The following is a 24,769-nucleotide window of genomic DNA, read 5'->3' as shown; positions in this document are numbered from 1 at the left end:
CCACAGGTACAAAGAGGAAATGGATTCTCACCAGAAAATCTTCTCTTTTGCTTTTTGCTTCCTTATCAGCAATAAAGAATACAAGTGCTATTTGCTTTCATTATCAAGGAACACATAAAAGCTGCATACTCTCTTGTGCAAAGGAAGCTATTCTAAATATTATGACATGCAATGATTTACACATAATGACAGGATTGCTGTTTGGCAACTCAGACAAGCAAGTGGCTGGGCGACAGAATGTCACAATATTTCCAGATATGTTCATAATACCAAGAAATATGTTGCCTTTCAGCAGGAGACATGTGATTATAACAGCAATAAATGACTGCTGCGAGAGGATACTGTAGGAGTTGGATGTCAAAACCGCCTCACTTAGATCTGTAATGCGATAGTGAGTGTGTCCCATAACCACATATGGCTAGACGAGGCTATTTGCTCTCTCAAACATCAAGCTGTCTGAGTAATCATACCCAAGTACTCATTATGTGCGGCATGCACCCTAATGCATGCTAATTGCCGCTTATTAATCTAATACTTCCATTAACAGAGGTAACTCGTTCTGAAGCAAAACATAAACAATATGGAAGCCATTTATAATTGTTGATAACAATTAAAAGGAAGGCTGCAGTAATATGAATCTCTGCAATGGCATTAACTAAAAATGCCCTGATGCAGATTTGAAACCACTTTGATTGCTTTAATATTCTTTAACCACTGCGTGTGGCTCTGGTTTACATGAACATAAAATGACGACTAAGTTAATCCTAAGTGCTGTGAAAAGCTGCATCTTCAGTGGTGACTTTAAGTGAATGAAATAGCCACCTGTCATGATATGTTGCAGTCTCGGAGCAGAGTCATGAGTTGTGCTAAGCAGTTAGGTGACATGAACAGAAATTTCTTTATAGACCTGCAGGCGAACATTACCTCCCTGTTACTTTAACACAAAGGGGCTTGTTTCTTCATTATTAATAACCAAGCCTCACCTAAAAAAATTAATTTGAAACTATGCATACACTCCTGAATAGGAGAGGGTAAAACTATTAATTAAAAGTGGAACAGGTTCTTATTTTAGTGGAAAGTGGAAAAATTATGAGCCTTTGTTAAGGAAGGCCCAGGAGCAAAGCTTTCATTAGCCTACATGCATGGCAAAAGCAATTCATCAACTGTAATTTTGCCTCAATGGGCAAAAAAAGAGGGATCAACCTCAGCATGCTATTTATGGAGATTTACGGAAGTCTGGGAAATGCTAATGTGATTAACATTTATCTACAACATGTTTTCGAGATGGCCCTCATGTCTACGTTTTGCCTTTAAGATTAAGTTATTGCACTTGCTCGAGAAAAAAAAAGAAAAAATATAGAGTGATACAGGATCTGCTTTGCAGTGCAAGAGCACACAATGATGATTTTTTTTTTTTTTGGAGAATTCTCTGTAACATTAGTGGAGGATTTCTTACCCCCCAACCCCCCCCTCTCTCTAAATATCTCTCTTTATGTGCGTCTGTCCCTAGATGAAGGCGCGGCGAGCGGAGCGGCGCTTTTGTCCTACCGGAGTGTCTCTCTCGAAAATGTGAACTGTTCCACGGATTAGCTGAGCAGAGATTTATTTAATGCATCCTCATAGAGTATTGTTGAAATCTATTTTGGGATTCGGAGCTTGCCAAGCTCTAAGCCTGGTAATATATGCCTGCTACAGTTTAAGAGAGAGGGTTCACAGACCCTCTTTATGTTGGGATCATATGGATCATACAGAGTCATTGAATATGAAAATATTGAAGGCTGGTAGCACATTTATTGTTTTCACACAGGGGGTCACAAAAGGCTTGGTTCTATGCCCTCCCTCCTGTCTCTTGTTTGTTTGGCCTGTTTAAATATTTGATGTCCTAGAGAATGATTGTGATATTCACCAGATAAGATACTGCACATGCATATGCCATGAGAGGCCCCTATTTAAGATACCGGCTTAAGGTTTCTGAGAGGCCAACAAAGCCATGGATGAGAAAGAGTGCAGTGCATTTGCATTTAAGCGGTGGGTTTAGCTAAAGCAGAATGAATACTAATAATGTATCTAATTTAAAATGCTAAGTATTTACCTTAGAATGTATTCAGCCATAAAACCTTATAAATAAAAACCAAAAGACTCATTTTTATTCAATATCTACAATTGTGTGTTTGCAGCACAGGACGGTCTATGTAAATTTCATGAAGCACTTGCTATAAAATACTTTACAAATTTAGTCACAATGTAAACTGCATTAGACCATTGATCAGTTTCAAGTTGCTGATATGAGCAAAGTCCCAAAGACTGAACCAACAATCCCCAGACTCTGACTACACTTCCCAGCATGCCTCGGGGGGATAAGGTTTGGACCGCTTCTCCTTACTGTGAACGGGTAGCAATGTGACAGAGAGTGACACAAAAGAGGAAAGCCAGGGGGTGTGCAGGAGTGGGGGAGAGGAAGCCGGACAAAAGAGAAGACATGGGCTTTGCACGGAGGACATGATAAAGCCAGGAGCATTATCGTCAGTGTGAAAGACGGGGGCCATACTTCAAACGGGATTTTCTCTCCATGACAGGATACTCCGCTGACGCAGAGCAAATAGCTCTCTGTAGCAGTATATAGCTTCAGGGCTCCTAGGCTTCTTTGTAAATTCAACAAACTACAATGCAATGATAGGATCTCATACAGAGAACCCAGAATGCTCAGTATCAAAATTATGGATAGGTAAATACAATGGCAGTGAATTAAAAAATAATATATATATATATATATATATATATATATATATATATATATATATATATATATATATATACACACATATATATATATATATATATATATATATATATATATATATACACACACATATATATACATATATTGTTGGATTTTATTTTATTTCATGGTTAAGAAAAAGTGGTTCTTCAGTAAATAAATGAGACTCACTTGAAAGCAATACCGGCAACTGATGCATTATTTTAGATGTTATAAAGATGGCTTTAAGCTTTACAAATATGACTCTTGCAAGGAAGCCACGGGGTTCAATCAATTAGTCTGTGATTATTATTACTTCTGTTGTTATTACTAGTCCCAGCAGCCAGGCTGTTATGGTAACCCTAGACGCGGTCCATACTACTAATCCTTGCCCCTTCCCTAACCTTAACCTTTACTCTCTTAATCAACATCATATTCGGAGCAAGTGGGCAAAATATTTACATGTTATCCCTCGCAGCATTCAGTGAGAATTTGCTTTCACTCTGGGAATTCTCAGCTGCAGTTGTTTGGTGTGCTTGCATACATCGCTGTGCGTGTAGGAGTGTGTGTGTATGTTTGTGTGTGTGTGTGTGTGTGTGTGTGTGTGTGTGTGTGTGTGTGTGTGTGTGTGTGTGTGTGTGTGTGTGTGTGTGTGTGTGTGTGTGTGTGTGTGTACAGTATGTGCATGCGTGAGTATGTGTACGTGTGTTATTCTGTCCAGGCTCCATTGTTGGTTTTTAATCTTTTGTCTGAGTTGAAAGTCACAAGGACATTAGGGTCCCAATAAATTAGAGGAAGAAAGGCTCCAATTGTAGATGGGCTGTCGTGGGTGGTGTAGTTCTGTCTTTATATAGATCTGTCTTGCACATTATGGTGTTACTGACAAATAAGAGTTTAGGCTCGGCCTTAGAAGTTGTGGTAAAATTACGAGATATTTTGAGTTAATAAAGGCAAAAAGACAGTAGTACAGCAACCACAGCTAGACAAGTTTATATCCCAGACTGGTGGAAAAGCCCTTTTTTTTTTATTTAGTTCAATATTCAACCCATCTGTCCTCAATTCTGAAAATGACTATTGAGAAGTTTGATCCAAAAGCAAATAAAAACTGGACAGCAAGATAAAGGAAAAGCACGAAAACATTGAAGCAAGCAAACATCACAGTGAGACAAAGATATTTCCTATGCAAAGCTTGCACACAATGTCATGTGTGATAGCGACGAATCCCGTCCAAGTCACACGCAGGGGGGTTGGTGGGGAGACAGAAACGAGGTCGGCTGCCTGCATCTTCCAATGATTCCCCCCTTAGCTTTGATTCCGCTGATCCAGTATCTCGCCATATAGCAAGGGACACAAAGCAGATTTCAGCTTTGGGCTAATCTCATTAAGAAACTCTAACCACCCCTATGAGTAGTGGGGGGGGGGAAAGCAACTCATTCTGCACTATACCAGAGCCAAGGCTCAGGGAGGCAGGTGTAATGTTACATAATTAGCCTCTAAACGGTAAAAAGGAGATTATTGCAAATGGCCTACCAGCCTGCACATGCAGTGGACCTGGTCCCTGAAGACTCACAAGTCTACTGAAGCTGAAAACATCCCTGGGGAATTGATGTGTGAAAAAGGAAAAACAGGTTATTTGCAGTAAGTGTGTGGTATAGGGTGGTCAAGACCCTCTGTAATTTGGTCCACTTTAACAAATGAACATGAGTTACATTAGGGTGTAAGTGGGGAATTTAAAGCAAAGTAGTTGATAGCCAGTTTGGGGCAAATAACCAATGCTGCAGGAATACAGCGGTACACCGAATTGACATGTAGCTTTCCTCCACCTTTCTTCCCTTTCCCTTCACGTGTGAAAATGTTACTTTTAAATACATAAAAACTGCGTGAGGGGAATTTAGTGAGGCCCAAGTTTGTGCTCCTGCTGAGATGTCCTGTCAACCACCAGCAGGGGCTCTGACGCTGACTCCTGCACAGAAATGGCTAACAGAAGAATTGATGAAGTCAGTCTGATCCAGGGAGTCCACACCTAGTCACTCATAACCTCAAGACTGGATTACCATGTCAGATTGTTGCCATATGTGGCACGGCGCACCACTCTGGCAATGACAGTGATCAACTACTAACGTTCACCATAACCATCCAACAAACAGTGCTGTCAGAGTTCAAACACTGAACGGACTCAAATAAAGGATTTCTGCACCAAGTACAATAGCCCATATTGTCCAGCAAACATGCTAATTAGAGAAACAGATGACCTGAAAGTCTCTCTGAGCAGAGCCACTTAGGACAAAGAAAGAATGGCGGCATTCCTTTGTTGCCGCTTCAGACACGCTGAAGCATCGGTTCGTTGTTACATAAAGTTGTATAACAAATGAGCCTGGGCTCTTTGAACTGGCTGACCACACAAGCCTGGAAGAGTCACTAGCAGAACAACATATGGCAGCAATAAGATGGCCCCGCCCTCCGCAAGACATGTGGGAGACACCGCATTCCAGTGGAGCTCATTAAAGCTAAAAAACAAATCTAACAAACACTGCCCCAGTCTTAAAGGAGGACCATGAAAAATGCAGGACAGACCACGGCAAATGACGCCCGCCGTTACTTCTGTTTATCTATCTATTCTTTAATTGTTTGATTATTTCCATTGTCTGTTGCTAACAATGCCGAAAATATAGAAATCCCAAAGTTCTCATAATTCCATTTGCTCATCATCTTGGGAACTTTAACGAGTCAGTGTGACTGACAGCAGAATTTTCAGACACGTTTTAAAGACAGTGACATTTACCATGGCTTTTATAAAGTGTACAGATGTGGTTTAGAGTTTAAACCTGTCATTGAATTTGGCTTATTTATAATGCTGTTTGTTCCACCAGTCTGCCCAGTTAAGCTATGTGTTGTCTGTTTAACTTGGCTATAAACAGACTGTTGCTGACTGTTTGAACTCCTCCTAATACATTCACATGGGTTTGTTATTTTTATTTTTTTTACCATTATTGTAAAATGTGACATGATATTCAGTTTGTGTACATGACTTCACAACATGAAGCTGTGCATTATGAGGATCCCAGAGTGTATTCACTTAAGATTGATAAAAACTCAATAAAATCAAATGCCCACCGGGGAGGCAGCTTTCTCGCTGTAGCAGACATCTGGCATGATTATTTTCAGCTCTTCAGCTAATCCTCTCTAAATGTAAACTGAATAAAAATGTGCCAAATGGCTTTAGAGCAAGACTGAATTTTGGACTTGTGGAAGATTTAAATGAGTTTTATAGAAATGTTAGAGGCATTATTGGAAAACACAGTGAGACAATTGTAATTACTTTTCAGCCTGTCACATTTATAATCATTATCCCACTTTTTAGACATGCCAATTTTTGACTCCTGTTAACCATTGCAGCTGTGGAGGAGCCACATAACATACAGCAGGTTCTTTTTTTCATGTTTTGATGTGCTTTCATCTGTGTTGCTGGGCGTTAGATGTTTGATACGTAGCGTTGTGACGCTTGAGTCGTGTGCATGCCATTCAGAGATGGCCCAGTAAGAGCTAATCTACTTGTCAGGGTTGACTGCCAAGCATATCAGCCCACACACTTCACAATATGACTTTATTCATACTGTAGATCTGGGACATTAACTGTCTCTGCCCACCAGAACACAACACTTACGCCCACCGCTCCCGATGAGAGAAACCTACATTATAAGTCTATGCAAGTGATTAAAAAACCGATCCACATCCTTTACACCTCACATCTACAACCCCTGTACCTTAAGACTATAACCTGAACCCTGTTGAAACGCATTCCCTTACTCAAACAGTTTTATGTGAAGAAGGTACAACAATTCTGTCTATTTTGATATTCATATTCAATGGACTTTGGGAAAACTGCCAGTAGGATGTTTGGACAACAATCAACTTCACAATGATTCAGTTCTTATGCAGCAGCTTTTGAAATAAAAATGCTTAAGGGCCTATAATGTGTACAGCAGCTGTATCATTAGGGACTTCTCAGATGGCTAGCACCATAGCCAGTAGTACACACGATTCAGAAACATAAATGCTTTGTGATAAATGAGTCAAACCAATAATGGATTTCATGATGACTCTGCTCTGACAAATGTGGCGATAGCTTCCAAGCAGATAACCTGAATCATCTTCAAATAGACAAAACTGCCTATTGCTCCTGACTTGGAACCAAGAGATGCATTTGATCAGGCTTATGCCACATTGTACCATAATAAAAGTGGTTGGCATGATTTATTGAGCTTGAATAATGGTGCCTCACGGGCATTTCATAAATCTCTAATAGGGCATTGACCTCAGTCGCCAACACTTCATAAATCTATATCAACAAAATTGGAACTTCAAAACACACATAATATAGCAAATATGTCTAATATGTTTGCTTCAATTAAAAAAAATTAAGTACAGGTCAAACAGGCAGAGTTCGCATATACATTAAGAGTAAGAGCAATTATTTAGAAAGTAATAACTCCTTGATAAAGAAGAAAGGACACACAGACATCTGCAGTTGATTAAAGCTTCACAAATTTACAATGAGGCGGAAGAAGAATGTCAAGTTTTCACACTAATTTAATACAGGGTCTTCTTGACCCAGCTAATATGAGAAGGATTCTTTTGCGTAACATATTGTAATGATAATTTGAACTCTAAACCACAACGCTGAAAAGCTGTCACAGAAAGGGCCGTTGCCAGATGGAAGAAATAACCACTCTGGACTGTATTATAGTGAGACAAAAAGAAAATAACAACGTATCCAAAGTTTACAATAGCAAAGCTATTCAAATAAACCAATAAATAAATGAGAGTACAAATGTGTAAGCCTCAGGGCAAAGAGAGGATCTTTCTGCCAAGTCACAATCTCAATCTCAGTTTGTACTGCACCGCAAGGGGCAGTGTGCAGTACGTGACAAACAAGGGCTGCAGTGCTCTAACAAAATTAATTCACTGCAGGGGTGGGCTCACAGAAGTCAGTTAAGGTTGTCAAGGGTTTATGGCTCCGTTTTTTCCATGTTGGAGGATAAAACAGGAACAAGTGATACAACTCAAACCGCTGAAACTAAGATGTGCTTGTGTCTTTTAACAGTGTAACGATCAAATGCATCTGATCCTTGATGTGATACGTACGTGTCCGTAGTTCCCTGTCTTAAAGAAGTCAGTGTTTTTATCGCTAAACGTGTAGCGGCGTGCCTCATGTTTATCTTAAAAACCTAAATTGTGTTTTGATCTCTAGCTTGCACTGTTAATTTGATGTTCTTAGGACAACATACCGTGCTAATATTAAAAAGAAACCTGAGCAATAGTCCATTAATTTCAAAATGGCAAACTATTAATTTTCAAGTTGCCATTAAAATGGACTGAGAGGAATGCTGAATATTTTATATGACCAATTAATAGCTTGTTAGTGGATGGATTTTATTTGGATTAACAGGCCGTCTCGCTCTCCTTTTTAATTTCCCAGATTAGATTGTTTCAAAGGAAAGGATATATACGTTTTCACAGGTTTAGTACTGACAATGGCAATATGTGTGTGTGTGTGTGTGTGTGTGTGTGTGGGGCATGTGTATGCTTATGGTGGTGTGTGTGTTTGTGTGTCTATACAGTGCATGTGCTTTGCATTTCATATTTTACATATAAAAACACTGTTTTAATCTTACTTAAATATATTTGATTAAAGCTACAGTGTTTAAAAAAAAGGAGAGGATTAGTTAGTATGTTTTAAACATTTGGACTGAATCACTGGTCATTTTTATTTTAGCATATTTTCCATATTTTAAGAAAATGTGGTGCTGAATGAAGAAACAAAAATACGTTTGCATTATTTTTTTTAACAGAAAATACAACCTTAAATTTCTTCATAAGGTTACTGGTTCCTTTCAGTACGTTAGTGTAGTTAGAAAACATTACTGACTTTATGCTTATGCTAGATCACATTACTTTGATTACAGTTTTTTTCCCTTATTATTTTTTGATGATTTAATTATAATAGATTCATTTTAAAATAACGTACTCAAAACTGTAAATAGTACACTGGGCTGTTTTAATTATCAGCAGGATGGTGCGTTGTTTGTTCATTTTTGGAATTAAAGTGGCGGTTTAGGGATTGTAGGTTAGTTTTTCATCTATTTACAGTAAAGAAACAACCTGCCAGCTGACCCAGTGGGGGGGCGCCAGGTTCAGGAGAGGACGAGGTAGAAGCTGGGGGGCTGTGAGGGTGTGGAACTTGAGAGCACAACCTGAATCACTTTCAATCTATGTACTAAATTGATGGCGATGAAAATAAGACTCCGAGACACAAAAAAACACTTGTTTGCAGATGAATGTCTTGAATGGAGGATTGTGAGGGTGCTCTGTGTCGCAGGCCTCACATTGTGCCTCGGCCCTCACCTGAGACTAATGCCCAAAAGACCCTAAAAGCACACTGACTGGGCTGAGCAGCACACATGAGACAAATTAAAAACAACTACAGTTTACTTCACAAGGAATGTTCACTGTGGGTTTTTTGTAATAAACAAGAAAGCCAAGTTATTGCCCCCCCCCCAATAAGATCATACTGCAACACTGTTTTCCACAATGTCACATTTAGGCTCTAATATTCTCCGGGAGAATGAATATATTTGTTGACTAACAGCATGGATAAAACTCTTAAATATTCAGAATTTTTAATCTGGTTTAACATTTCCACCCGTTTTATGCAAATTACAGTCTATTAGCATAATCTCATTTGAGAATACATCCTTTTAAAGTAAAAGATTATAACCTATTTTTTTTAAACACATATAAATCAAATGTTATATTGAAATGGTAATGTTTTAAAGTCTGTGTGCTCTGCAGAAAAGAAGTGCATTTACATATATACTTTTTTTTTTTGCATTAGTGGCTCAACACTACATGAAAGCTAAAACCTCCATGAGGGAAAACATCCAACAGCTTAAATGTCTTGGCAAACATGAGACATCCATTTAAAGAGCAACAATAAACAACTGCAAATATTTTCTTTGTGTAATTTTGCCCAACATATACTGTATGTACATACATAATTTCTACCCTGTTTCTCATACTTTTCTGATACCAATACTGTTGTTGACAAGATTAAATCTTTTTTTTTTTCCTGGAGAGGGAGGAGAGAAGAGGAAAAGGTAGGACATTACCTCCAGGCATTTAAGTGGAAACAGGGTCTGTAAAAGCTTCAGCGAGATATTGGGATGGATAAAGATGTAAGAAAGAGCCATTATGCTGCTGAGGTGGGGGGACTCTATCTCTCTCCGTCCCCTCCTCCTTTCCCCTTTTACGTCTACCTTGAACTTGGAAGGAGTTCAGGAGGCCTGAGCCTACAGTCCAGACAGGCCTCTGGAATGCGAGTGCGGCCACTCAAGCCCGTCTGACCTGCCACCATACCAGCTCCATTTCACTGGGCTAACTTACCTATTCATTTACAATGGGACTTCAACTTTATCTTCCCTTGTAACACAACATTAACTGCCAAAGAGCTGGAAATGCATTATCAGCCCGCCCCAAAGCTTGGATTGCTTCCCTCATAAATAAGATCATTATACGAGTGGTAATCCCATTAAATAGATCATTTTACAAATATCTAAATCCAATTAATAAAGTGTTTTCAGAGGGGGTGCAGCAAACACTGCCTTTTAGAGAGCTGACATGCTGTGACTTCGGTTCTTTGTTCCTCACTCCCTTAGTAGCAAGGGTGATATTAATAAATACAACCCCGAGCTTGATTCACTCTTTCAAAGAAAACTGGGATTCAGTTTTTGCTTGTACTGGTAGAATAAGCATTAAGTGAAAACTCTACGTTTATCAAATGAAAAGATTTAATTATTTAAAGTTAATTTTACTATGGGTTTGGAGAATCCCCCAACAAAAATGAACTTATTTCCTTACCTATAACCCTAGCTTGTATTGCACTTGCTTGCATAATGTGCTTATAGGATGTCCTTATGCTGTAATCCCATAAAAATCCCTAGCTGGACTGGGCCGCATGAGCTAAAAGCTTTTAAATAATTGCCAGATGGTTTAACAAATTAACCATTTATGGAATTAATCCAAACTAGTTTCCTAAATCATTACCATAACTCATCAGTGAAAGTGCCCTCCAAGTGCCCTTTAACTTTTGGACGTGTGTTCCTGCATTGACCATGTCCCTTTCTCCGGACCATTAGCCAGAATCTTTGAAAGACAGAAGACTATTTCACTAATGAATTGCCCTTGCATAAACTAACCATCTGTGAGCAAAAGAGGCATTATAATCCTAAAGTAGATGCCCCTCAAGAGCTTGTGTTTTTTCCGCTGAACTACAGTAATAAAGTGCATAATCCGATAAAGGATGATATCCTAAGCTTTGATTGCGCCTGAAGTGGTTGTTTTACCTTTGTGGAAAGTGCGTCTGGCATGGTAAGAATGTCTTCGTATCTTTTCATGGTTTTTAATTGCCAGCTGAAGCTGTTAGGAAAACACTGCTGTGGTTAAATGAATTAGAAAACAGTGCCCCTGGGTGATGTTAACACGTTGCACTCTCTCATCCGAAGCGCATGTACTGTGAGGCAGCTGCCAGTGAATGATCTATGTGTCATTTATATGGCTGTTTATGGTACAGAGTGAAGGAGACCACAGCTCTAATTATGGTTTTGAATGTGTCACTATCTAGGTAACTCCGTTGTTTTGGGGGGTTCATTTTAATAACTCTGAGATGATTTAAGTCACGTTGGCAACAGTTTCTACTGCACTTCAACCTGTCAAAGAAATCACAAAGCCAAACATATGTCTGTATCTGCACATGTGATACCATTAAGAGTTGAAAAGCTTTTTATTTATTTTTTTATTCTTAGAAGCTCCATATGTTCAGAGCACGGGGGGAGCAGCTTTTAGCACTGCAGCAGACTACAACTCAGCATCCTAATGACAGCATCATTAGAAGTATCACAGCAGTAATTATTCTCCTCAGCCTACAAAGAGTGGCTGGTAAAAGAAACGGAAGGCTGAAGTTGAGACCAGCCTCCCCCTCTTCCACTTTGCTTTACCCTGTCTAATCTGTCTTTTTCTAATGAAGAGGAGGAAAGCGAGAACAGTGGAAAGAAAGAGATGTCAAGATTGAGGTCGGTCGCCCCCCTCGCAGGGTCAAACTCGAGGGGTTAATACCTGGTGTCCGACACTGCACATAAACTCCGCTGAGCTCATCACACTAATTAAACAGACACACATCCTCTCGGAGCTCCGATGGCCAATCGCTGCCAGCTAAAAAAGCAGTCCATTCATGGAGGTTGGCAGGGTGTGCATGTGGGGTGGGCTAGGGAAATGCTACCTGCCCTTCCTCAGTTTGATTAATGTGAAGAACAATGGCGCTCTTGTGGCCCGCCAGCCTCACTCCACTTGGTTCTGGTTCACTGCTCGAGGAGAGGGGACTGCATGTTCCAAACTCGTACCCCCAGACGAACCACCACCCGGCCTAACAACTTTCTCAACGACTGCTGTCTCCTCAACACCCATCTTCTCGTCCTCAGGCTAGTCATGTCAAAATGCAGTCCGAACAAAAGCACAACGTTTCAGAATGTATGTCATTCAAATAAGGCAAACAAAATATATCTTCAATGACCTCAGAATTGTTATTGCGGTAATATATGCGATTAGTGTTTTCTCAAGAGATCACTTGTGAAACTGTAACGTAGACTTTCTATAGGTGGATTGTCCTTTGCTACTCAACTGTCACGTATGTCAAAGAAACTGACACTTTAAAGTAAAACAAATGACTTCCCTTTGTGCCACAAGTTTTTCTATGCAAAAAAAAACTAATTATACTGCAGCTGATTCACAATTGTGTTAAAGCAGTTGTGTCAGGAAGCAACAAAATGGACATTTGACAAAATGTCATGAATTATTTCTTTCCACAGACTTAACAACCCTTACGCGGATGCATCACTGGCAAGTTAAGAGAAGTCAAGCCCTTTGTTTTGATGTTTCCATTATGTATTAAACTACTGTTTTGTGGATGCCTGATCTAAGTTGTATCCTACATATCTGACCATCTTTCTCTCTTTCTTATGGCATGAAGAGTAACAGACAGCTGGCAATACATTCAAGGGATAAAGACCTCAACGTCATCTCTCTGAGGGAGTGACAGCATAATGTTACGTGTCAAAACTTGGGCAACATAATTAATTGCAGCACTACCTGAACTCACAAAGACTTGTAGAGCTTTCCCAATATTTTGCCAATACTCTCTGCTTCAGCTTTATCCAAACAGGGAGACAAATTTAGCCACCTGCGTGTCTCCAAAGCTTGACAACTCATCTCACTTGCAAATTGCAAGCGTTTTACCCCCCTACAAAGAAGTCCGTAGAGGCTAGCAAGCTTCTCACCAGCCAAGGCTTGATAGGTCTTCACACGGCTACGTGACACTTTGAAAACAGTGGAGACATTCCATAATACTGCAGGCTGGAAAAAGAAAACGCAAAGTCCTAATGATGATAGTCCATATGGCCAAGAGCAAAGTGTTGGTCACACACTCTGAGATGTTTGGAGAAGTGCTTCACGAATATTTGCATTTAGCATATATATGAAAAACAAACAATGACTTGTGCGTTGAAAGGCATGCAGTGAGGATTATGAACTCAGGTATGTTGTAAGATAAGGAACATAGAATAACTTAAGTAAAGCTGGTGACAAGCACACACAAATACAGTCTGAAGAACTTTATTCACCAGTTGAAAAAGTGGCATAAAAAAAGTATTTTTGCTATAAAGGCAGAGCAGTTTATAAATTACTGAGACATCTTGAAACCAGGACATTTACTTAGATTTATTTAATATTTTTAAGGATAGCATTATCTCGGCAGTAAAGCCTAGTCCACACCACCTACGCAAGTATTTATTTTTTAAACCTAGCTTTTTCTCTGCATTTTGGCCTTTCGGCCACATGCAAACTGCGTTTTAGGTAACTGAAAGGGATGATTTGAAAAAGTCCTTCCAGGTTGAAGATTTTCTGAAACTCTCTCTTGACAGCGCTTCAGATGTGTTTTCATTTGGATGGAGATTTTTTTTAAACAATGCTTGTACGGACAGGTAAAAAAACCCTGTTTTCAAAAATACCCGTGTGGATTATAGGCCTAAGTCAACTCATATGCGTATAGGCACATATTAATTGAGAATTAATGTTAATGGAAGAGAGACTGAGGTATGTCTGGTACATTCCCATAGAAAATGGTTATCACCAGGAAATGGCTAATGGGACTCTAGATGTAGATGACTTAGTGTGCATTACAAAAAAAGAGAAAAAGAGACAGAGAGGGAATGAGGCAAGAGAAATTTCAATTCATTTCATTTAAACTTATTACTTTGTATTTTATGGTATTGTAATCCTCTCTACGAGCAATTTTGTAATAACATGAATCATTATTTATCTCAGATAATTAGATTAAAGACCTTTTAAATTTTGTCTGGTACAGAATGCCCATGGAGCTTCTCTTTTCACAGTGAAGAAAAACCAATAGATCTTTCCTGCCGATCACTTTTTGTAGATTAAAGGATTGTTATTAATTGGTCAATTGGCTAATTGTTCTTTTTCTTAATTAGTCACTGCAGAGGAATTACGGGCTTTGTTCAGTGACCCTCATTTACAGTAATGTGCTTGTCACATTAGTAAGGATTCACACACAGCAAGCCACATGAAAGCCAAAATCTAAATGATTGGGCAGAAATATAGTATTGTTTATTTTGAGAATCCCAAACTAAGTGGTACAAATCATGGATCAGGCCATTGATACATAGCATAAATCACCCATTGGCGATTGCTAAATGAAGGTAGCAATGAACACTTGCACACAATTACACTAATCTTCTGCATATAGGGAGAGGACAAAACAACATTTATTTTTTTCATTTTGTCTAAGCAGACAAGCTGTAAGAACATGTTTTATATGCAGAGAAATACATTCTGTGGTATCTGTAGGATGAGGAAAGGTTGCACATGTTTACATTCACACCTGGGAGCTGACTGGCATTCAAAGTGGGAAGCATAGTAAGTAGAAAATAATGGCTAGAAACTAGAGATGCAGTGTTGGTGTTGCTGAAGCTACTTAAACTACACTGTTATGTTTACACAGAAACAGTACTGCTAAATTAGTCACAGTGCATATCTGCAATAAACAACAAAAAGACAAAAAGACAAAAAGGACAAAAATCATATCCTCCTTGGTAGAAGCAGTATACAGAGCCTTATATTTGGTTTCTCCAAACACTGTCTGTAATACTCAAAATAAATGAAGCACACATATGTAAGTGCTTCTGAGGTCTTAACTGGTGGTCCCTGTTATGATTTACACCCAATGTTCCTTCAGAAACTAGAATATTTCTATCACTACAAGCACAGCAAATCTGAGGCAATTCTTCTTTTCACAAAATATAAGTGGGTAGCAAATGACTTTAGTTGTAACCAAAATCAAATGCTTTCCAAATAACCACCACCAATGTCATCACCATGAGAAACTCAGTCCCTGGCCCATCTAGATGAGTGTGGGCAGGGAAAGCAGCATGTTAACTAGGGTAAAAAAAAAAAAAGCTCTGCAAAACCTACTTGATAACGGTCATAAAAGGTAATAACATTAAAAAGATCAAACACTAACACTATGTTGGAGAATTAAAGCTATCTGCTAAAAGTATTTAGATGGAAAGTGACAATTACTATCTAAAAGGATCCCAGGTCTGATCACTGAGAGAAAGATTGTCTCATGTTGTAGGAGAGTTTCAGCACCATCGTTTGTTTATCTAATGTCCTTAGCTAAGGAGACAACTACCAAGTAGAGTATTTTTAACACACTTGCCACAGTTACTATTTTAATGTAAAAAAAAAAATACACTTGTTTCTTATCAAGCTAAATCACAAAATGGCTCTGTGAGCAGAGAGAGGAGCGCCCTAACACGTCCTAATTGAGATGCTGAAGGTTTGCCTTACACACAGACAATGGATGTGGACATTTAGACTCACACTAAAAGACAAATTCAAAATCAAATCGAAATAAATCAAATTAACAGTGAAAATGCACAGTTTCTCCTCAAGTCAATTTGTTTGTCAAATTGCTGCCTCTCCTGCCCTTCATAGATAGTGTGCTTTTCTAAGACTTACTTGATATCTGGGTATTCATGTTCAAAATGTGCATTCAGCTACCTCTAAGTACAATTTGGTGGCACCAATGTACACAGAGGCTTAGCACAGCTCAATCAAACAAAGCCCTTTTTATATATGCATTTTGGTTTCACAATTCAAATGTAACATTTTTACATTAGTTGTTTGTCTTAAAAATATTGAGATGACATGTAACCAATGACATTCCAACTAAACTGAAGGTGGTGGCAGGCAAAACTGATGTTAATTCTCTGAAATGTCTAACTTAGCCCAAAAACAATAAGCGGACTGAATCCTGAGTCCCTTCAGTTTCTTTCAGTACAGTGTGCAGTGATGTCACATCCTCCTGGCTGCGCCTCCTACTGTAAACTGTCCACTGCCATCATCTGTAAGATGATCAGAGAGCGCAGCTCAACAAGGAGCTCTGTATGAGAGACCATGAAGCCAGACACTCAAAGACATTGGCAGACTTTGCTGAGCTCAGCACAAATATACAACACGCTCCCCTCAAACCTGGGCTTGTTTAGCTGCTGGCACCCAAAGGCATCAGTCAGAGGTATGCCAGCTGAGCTGAAATGTGCCCACAGAGTACACACTGAAGCATCACTACCAGCATTCGTGCCCTCACCTTGTCTACCTTGGCACTTTTAGAGTTTGATGGAAAAAATGGCCTATTGCAAACGACAAGTCAAGTGCCAGACAGCATATTTATACATCTTAATTAGCAAAAATGAAGCCCAGTACCTGCCAACGATCTGATGCCAGTGGTTACTGTGTTGTGTTGACTAGAGTGTGTGTCTGTTGTTTGCCTTCTACTTACATGAAAATTGCACAAATAAAATAGGTGAAAGGATCCTGTGTTTTGCTAAAACCATTAGATCCGATAACATGTAATGATAATGAATCTTTAAATGCAGGTAACACTGTAGAATGAAAATGTTTAGTCAGAATGAGCCTGTTACATCACTTAGACGCTACATAACTAAGCTTATATCTGGAGAAAGTTAAAACCTGCAGGCTGCAGCAGGCCTCAGATTTACAGATGATTAAGAATGAGCAGGAGATGATTATTAGTTGCTCTCATAGTTTGTCATGTATCAGATCATTTCTTTTGAAGGACCTGTCAGGACATGGTGAATGACTAGAGGAGATTCTCACAATGTTTTGTTTCAAGCCCCCATGATTTGAGGCCGTGTTTGGATGCAAACATGTTCAGATCTGTCCTCAGCGATACGTTTGAGCTTTGCACAGTGGGACATTCTTTATGGAGGTAATGGAAACAAGTTGCATGGATTTTTTACCGTGAAATAGGCTACAGCCATTCTCCTGACGTCTGGATTTATGGCCTGGTAATTCCCCTCTGGAGTAATTTGGCTGGTACATCTGCAGCTTAGCAGCATTCCTGCAGAGCTCTCCTGTGCTGTGAAGTCAGGAGATGACTGATTGATTGATTGTATTACTCTAGTTTTAACATCGCTTTACTGAGCTATTGCAGTGAAGTTCTAATGTGATCTATCCACTGCAAACTACAACTGCGCTTGACGTAAGCAGTGAGCGGCCTGCCTGCTGCTGCTGGGTTATCCTGCTGTGATGATCACAAACCAAAGTTAAATAGGGAACTTAGCACAATAACCCACAGAAATAACAATACACACACTGACTGTTGTTTTTTTCTTTAGATTGCGGGAAATTTGACCTCCTTCCACACAGAAAAACATATGTAGAGTGCATTAAGTTCAGCCCAGAACCATTAATAATATAGTGTCAGGCAATCTTCTGCTTGATCATAATATGTAATTATTCACTGTTGATAATGAGATCATCAGTTAGAATGTCTTTGCTTTCAAACTAGTGATCCCTCTACAAGCTCTTTGTGATCCCAATTACAGGCTAAAAATGACTAAATGCAAACCTATAGTCTGCTGACAGCTCATGTTTCCTAGTTTTTAGGTGATAAGTCCCAGGCACGTGCTGCTCAGACAGTGATAATGAGACCAGTCGCTCACCAGCTCGCTGAGGAAACACTGTGGTCCTACGAATTGGACCTGTTCCCCAAACAGCAGGCCTGCAAAAAGCACAAAACATCAAAGTCTAAAAAATGCACAGGATATAGTCTGTAAAAGTGAATTTACTTGAGGAAAATCTACAATTCTTTAATGGTACTCTACTCATTTAGTTAATCTTATTTAAGGCTAAAATTACACTAAAATAAAAGTAATGAGTGTGTCATTAACCACTGTTAGTGTTAACGTTATAGTTTGTTCCCTTATTTCTAACATACATTTAGTTTTATGAACATTTTGAATTAACAATATGCCATTTGGCCAATTGTTAACTCACTTTGTTCATTTTCATAAGTTTAGCCATTCAACTTTCTGCAAAATTAGCAATACATTCTAGCTAGCAGCAACGTAACTAAGATCAACGTAAAGTGTAAACTATGTAACGTTAAGTTAACCTCAGTGTAACATTAGCTAGTGTTATGAAAACATGTTCACATGACATTACCGTTATTTTGCCATTTTAAAATACAACTAACGTAACTGCACTTAGTTCATTTTAATTTGTTTTTAGCCATTCAACTTGATAACATAATTAGCTAGGCTAATTAATGTCTAGCTAGCTAGCGAGCAGCAACAGCCATGTGAAAAACAAATTAAGTTAGCTATCAGCTACAGTAGTTATCTAGCTGGCTAACAGAAAGATAACAGCTAGCTAGCTTGTTTGCAACATTAGTTACGTTCCCTTGATATTAAAGCCAGACATTATACAGTTTTGAAGTAATGTTAAATTTAGCGTTTGTCATATTGCAGAATATCAGTAACGTTAGGCCAATCAGTATTTTTTAACTTAGTTGCTTTATAGGCATGTATGTATTTTTTTATGTGCAGCAACGTACTGTAAAATTACAGTAAAATTAAGTAAACTAGCTAGCTAGCTAGCTATAGCTAAATCGGTAAATAGGATAAAATATCGTTAACTGACACCATAAACACTATTGTTTGTACTACTAACGTACAACTCAAACAAATAACAAACTCAAATAGCTACCTGCAGGAGGGGTCAAACTGTCCTAGCTACTTTATGCACAAAAACTGAGCTGAGGTCAGAGCTGATACCTGAACTAGCTATCATGTTTGTCACAACACCAACGTTATACCTGTATCCTGTGGCCACTTTTTACTGTATCTCCACTGTTGTGTGCTGACTTTCAAATCTTTAGCAAAAGAAAAAAAAATTGTCACAGAAGTTATTTTGTCCAGTGACATTCAGATATGGAAAAATAAAAATGAAAAGACTGTATTCAAAATGTATTCCATAACATATTTAAGAAAACAGGATTGTTCTGGACTTGGTGGGTCAGGGTACTAAAGGTTAATCGGTTAACCTGTTACATTTTTATAAATAAAAACAAATACTTTTTTAAAGATCGGCACATCATTACTGAATTCCCTAACAATGATTCACTGGCTTGCGCGATTACCCTGTATTATCTGAGCTTTTGACAAAAGCGCTTGATAAAAGCTCTGTGTGAAAGCAAATACAATGTTTGTTTTACTTATTTTTGTTTTTATTACATTTATGGGTAAGAATAATATATATATATATATATATATATATATATATATATATATATATATATATATATAAATTTTTTTTAAGTACAGGAAAAACTGTGTTTATTACACCCCCTTTTGCAGCTCTATGAGTTCTAGTCTGTATCCTTCACCCTTGTTTGCTGTTCAATGTTGACAGACTCCCTCTTTTCTCTGGTAGTCAAATGGCTTTGTTCACCTGATACCAGACGCGTGGCAGCTATCAGAGGAAGACAATACCATCAATACAATGCACAACGCTGGGACCTGCAACACGTTTGACACCTGATTTATCTCAAGCACCTATTCAGATTAGTTAACTATCCAACAAAGAGTCCTGCGTTGGAGGAGTGGGTGGGGTCTGATGCTCTAGGGAGTTGGAGGGGTTAACCTTGACATCTGGCCCCCGATCATCCGACAAGTTCAGACCAGCTGCCCAAATAGGTCTGTTTTCCCCCCTAAAAACACCTCATCCATCTGCTGAATTTCTCCTCATATAAGTTTCTCCATGATTGCCTGAGGCACTTCCATTCACAGACACGTGCGGGGTGACACTGATCCCTGCTATGACGCCCATCCATATTTAAAGGGGAGTGCAGGTGACCTGTGGGTGGCCCTCTTTGGCACGCTTGGGCTCTCCTGCACCCGCAGAATCTTACATAACACGTTTGCTGGATATTTTCCTCAAATTACAGCAATATGATATAATGCACAATGAACTAATGGGCTTTAATCTAGAAGGCACTCAGATGACACGTGCCGTACAAAAGCTGGGATCTGTGAAACTGATCTGTTGATGAATGTGTAAGGATGACAATGAGTATGCCAATTAGCTTATGAATACAACAGGTGACACCTACATAAAGCCCAATTACACACTTATTTGTGTTCGGTGTCTCCCAAGGCAGACTATAAGTTAACACCGCAAGATAAAAAATTAATCATGATGCATGCTGCCAATTCTGTCACCAGTAACAATAATCTTGAAATTAACTGCATGAGCATGGCTGCATCTAACTAAGTTTAACTTAATTATTCAATCAGCACAGGTGGCTCTGTCACTTTGCCAGTCATCTGTAGCATTCAAAGATTGTTTCATTTAAGAAATTATGTCGTCAGCATTTCCTGGCGTCCGTGGTTACCACCGCTATGGTAAGAGTGGCAGCTGCTGCGGTGTAGAGGTGCACCTCTTCAGGGACTACTAGATTGAGATGACATGGGAGAGGTCGTGTTTTAACCTGCTATGTGGCGGGGAAGCAAACCGATCCACTATTTGAAAGCATCAGCCAGTAAACAACACAAGTGTTTCTTGTCCCAAAAGACTTCACACAGTCTTGCTGCACACATAGGCAAATTAGAGTGGAGTTTTAACAAGCAGTCTTGCTACTCAGTTGTCAAACGATGCCACTTCTCTCTTTTGCGAGGAAGGCATGGGAACTTCTCCAGAATAAAAGGAAGAGCTGCTTTAAGCAAGGAGAAAACAAAAGCTTTGACACAAATCGGCACAATTCAACACTAATCATGGTTTAACCGCCACTGAGATCAGAGTGAATGGAGAGTGGCTTTTTATTTATCCGTAAGAATGATAGAACAGGTGTTCTACAGCTGAAAAGCAATCTACTTTAGAGAAGATTTGCATCAAATTTACACAGCAGTGTTTGTTTAACAGGATCTGCTGCAAAATGTAAGGATGCAGTTTATAAAAATTTGAATTTAATTGCAGTTAAAATGTCTTTACAGGCTAGTTTGCTTAAAAAAAAAAATTAAAAAAAATCCAGCGGCAGTTATCATTTACCGCGTTTATTGAAAAGGACAATACAATCTTGCTTGTGCCTTTCAAACTACATCAATGTAGAACATTGGCATTGAATTATAATGATGGTGATAATACCTAAACGTTGTTTGAAACTGTAGTACATGGAGAATGGGTGAATATTAAAAAAAAATGCATCACCAAATTCTCATGAATTAGTGCTTGTGTTGGCACTTTATATACAGTCATCATTTGTTATTATAATACATATATATTCTAGACCCCAATGTGTTTCGAGAATAATACAATAATAATAATAAAACAAAAAAGGCATACATTCTTGTCCCCATACATCCAGGTATGAAAGTCTTGCATATTGGCTATGGTGTCAAAATAAAAACACACAAAACTCATCTACCTTCTCCCATGAAAAGGACTTTTTTTTTTTAACACTATACAATTCTGAATACATTACAATACGGTAGTGTGATGAGGGTTGATGGAAATTAACCCAATCCAGTGGAATCAATGTTTCTAGATCAGGAAAATGCCATTTAATTTGGCAATAATATAAAGTGTTACATAATCAAAACATGTGATTAACATGCAGAAATGACAAGTATCGAAACAGACCCATTTAAATTTATCTTATTACATTACAAGGCGTGTGCCCGTGTAAACCCAGAGACCCAGTACACATCGACTTCAGAAGTAGTCCAACATGTAAGTATCAAAATGTCATCTTAGGTCTCCACCATGTTGGCGCAATAAACTCAACTCAAATTAGGCTGAATTGTGTTGGCACCTTTGTGCACCAGACTCCATTCTGTAAACTCAATGAAGCTTTGCTAACTGGCGAGATCTTTCATAAACACAGTCATCATTTCCTTCAAAACTGTGTGCCACATTACAAGCAACGTCAGGGGATTTAGCGGGAGCTTAAGTCTTAGCGTCTGGCAGCTGTATGTGGCCTATGGCAAGCACCATCATATTATCAGTAGAAGACTTAGAAGACTGCCAGAGCAGAATAGTGAGATCCGACTTGAGCTTTATGTCATCTTCATCAATAGGTTCAACGCATGCTTCGACAACATAGAAAAAAAATCCCCTTATGTTTGCACCGTTGTTGTTGGTTTTTGGAATGCCGCGGACTTTCACCTACAACACTTAAAACATACTTCAATGCGTGTGCAAAACAATCTATACAAATTTAAATGACGACACAGGCCGTGGCCAAATTTTATAGGAAATTTTTGCCTGCTTTGCATTTTGAGTGCTTTGCATATTCAAACACTGGCATTAATTGGATGACAAACATTATGCAAAGAGGCAAGGAAGAATAATAATAATGATGCAGGGTTGTTGTTTCTTTTGCAATGTACCCCTTTACAATGTTGTGCACGAAAATTATTTGAAAATGCTTTTCATTTAGATGTGCGTTTTAGTCTGACATCTTTCAAAGCACCAAATTAGATTAAAGCACAAAGCAAATGTAGCAATCAAGCTGAAAGAAAATATGACAGGCAAAATTAATTAATTTGAACAACACTCTCCTCAATTTCCATTTGAACTAAATAACCTCAGGGTCCAAATGTGTTCAACATTTTTTTTATTTAAAAGACCTTATCATTTGTTATTTCAGCATTCAAGCAAAGCAACGGCGCTTTAGGGTACACCGTAGCCCTGAGTGTAAATCACCTGTTCCGTACTCTATGATGCACAATAGGACCTACACTGAACACCACACGCTTTTGCTTTGCTAGCATGCATGTTTGCCAATGTCAGTTTAGCTCTTAATTGCTACTTTTGAAATTGTAATTAAACTTAACTCGTACTTTGACTGACCCTCAGACAGAATAAAAACGCCAGGAAGCACATTTTCAAACATTTTGCGGCACAACGAGATGGGCAAAAAGTCCAAGGAGGGTGAAGTGATATTACAAAGTGACTATACAGTATGTACAACGGAAGTATTAGGAGCTCAGCGAGGTCCATGAACAACTGGCTAACGACCCCTACGGACTAGTTAAAGTAACATGAGAGTTCCCACTCCAGCAGATGTAGGAAGGCAATCAGTGAGAAGAAGCTTCTAATCCACATATCTTCTTGATCAGTATCACATAATACTCACTGTATGAACTGATACAAACATGTTTGGCTTCACAAAACATATGCAGATCAAATAACCGTTCTCACAATACAAAAGAAATTTACCCAACATCTGTGTCACATCATCGCACACAAAAAGCATATACACCGACAATAACCTCTTGTCCATAATGAAGATGTCGGAGTTTTGTCAGACTTAATAGAGGAAAGACCAGGGGCCAGGGGGAACCACATGAAATGATCTCTTTGGATACACCAAAATACTTTTAAAAAGGCAAGCAAGGTTCAAATAGCCTTGTTAGTGTACTGTATATGATTATACATTTCAGAATTATGTATTTCAAAGCAAACCAGAATACATTCATTGACAAGAGATTTTGGCTTCAAGTCCAAAAGGAGATCACATACCTTCAGATGAAGCAACTACGTTCGCAGCAGCAGTAAAAAAGTAGTACGTAACAAGGTGGAACATTCATAAAGAACTTAAATTAACAAGTGTTTTTGTTGACTGTCGACATTCCAAAGATCCAGTGTAAGCACTCAGCTGGGGTTTGGTATCATACAGTGTAAAGGTCAAATATCGTATAAGACTGAAAAAAAAAAAAAAAAAGAAAAAGAAATAGTACCACCAAAAGGACAAAAGTGGATCATCATCTGATAACGAAGTTTGATAGAATATTTCAAATGTGTGTTACTACAATAATACAAAGCGTGTTTAACACTATACTCAAAGCTGCTTTCCATTATATAGGAATAAACAATTAAAAATGTAAACCAAAACATCCGTAAGTGATTGTTGAACATCTAGCTCAAGCACAGGTATATTGGCCTCTTTTTGAGATTAACCTTTAAGTGGTCATTTTAGTACCAGCAGTGCGATCCAAAAGCTGCCCCGTAGCTCAATCAGCTTTCGTTTAGTAGAAACTGCTAAGAGTTTAACATGGAAACAACAACAACAACAACACCACCACCACCACCACCACCACCACCACCACATGCTGTTAGGACATTAGCATCACAGATTGAGCTGACATATGCCAGGACATGAAACTGTGAAATGAGGACAGTTAGCTTCTGACAGAGGCTGTCAAACAGTTATTTGGGACCTGATTGACACTCTTTGGCGGTTTACCTCGAACAATTAAGGACTGATCATCATTAGTACTCAGTGATCTGGTCAGACACTTTATCTAGAATTTGGACTGTTGTGATATTACCAAAAACAACAAACATCTGAGGCACAGTACATAATTCATTTGTGACTAGGTAATCAGAAAGATATGAATGCAGATGCTAATTACACGTAAAACTGTATTGGTAAGACCTTAAAGGTCCCATGGCAGGAACATTTCACTTTATGAGATTTTTTAACATTAATATGTGTTCCCCCAGCCTGCCTATGGT

The 24,769-nt window shown here is 38.7% G+C and overlaps 1 long non-coding RNA gene across 1 annotated transcript in view; it reads right to left on the bottom strand.

The window, feature by feature from the left end:
* Positions 1 to 19,054, bottom strand: part of LOC120548233 — an 83,049-nt gene extending 63,995 nt beyond the window's left edge. Inside the window, exons 1-3 of the long non-coding RNA XR_005637158.1 lie at positions 18,959 to 19,054; positions 17,914 to 17,972; positions 17,209 to 17,327 (exon numbers count right to left, since the gene is read on the bottom strand). This is a non-coding gene — a long non-coding RNA (uncharacterized LOC120548233). The remainder of the gene's footprint in view (positions 1 to 17,208; positions 17,328 to 17,913; positions 17,973 to 18,958) is intronic.
* Positions 19,055 to 24,769: the final 5,715 nt, after the last annotated feature.

This window comes from Perca fluviatilis, chromosome 19, assembly GCF_010015445.1.
Source record: "Perca fluviatilis chromosome 19, GENO_Pfluv_1.0, whole genome shotgun sequence".
NCBI classification, from domain to species: domain Eukaryota; kingdom Metazoa; phylum Chordata; class Actinopteri; order Perciformes; family Percidae; genus Perca; species Perca fluviatilis.
The sequence above is the reverse complement of the archived record's forward strand: the minus strand, read 5'-3'. Positions and strand labels throughout refer to the sequence as shown.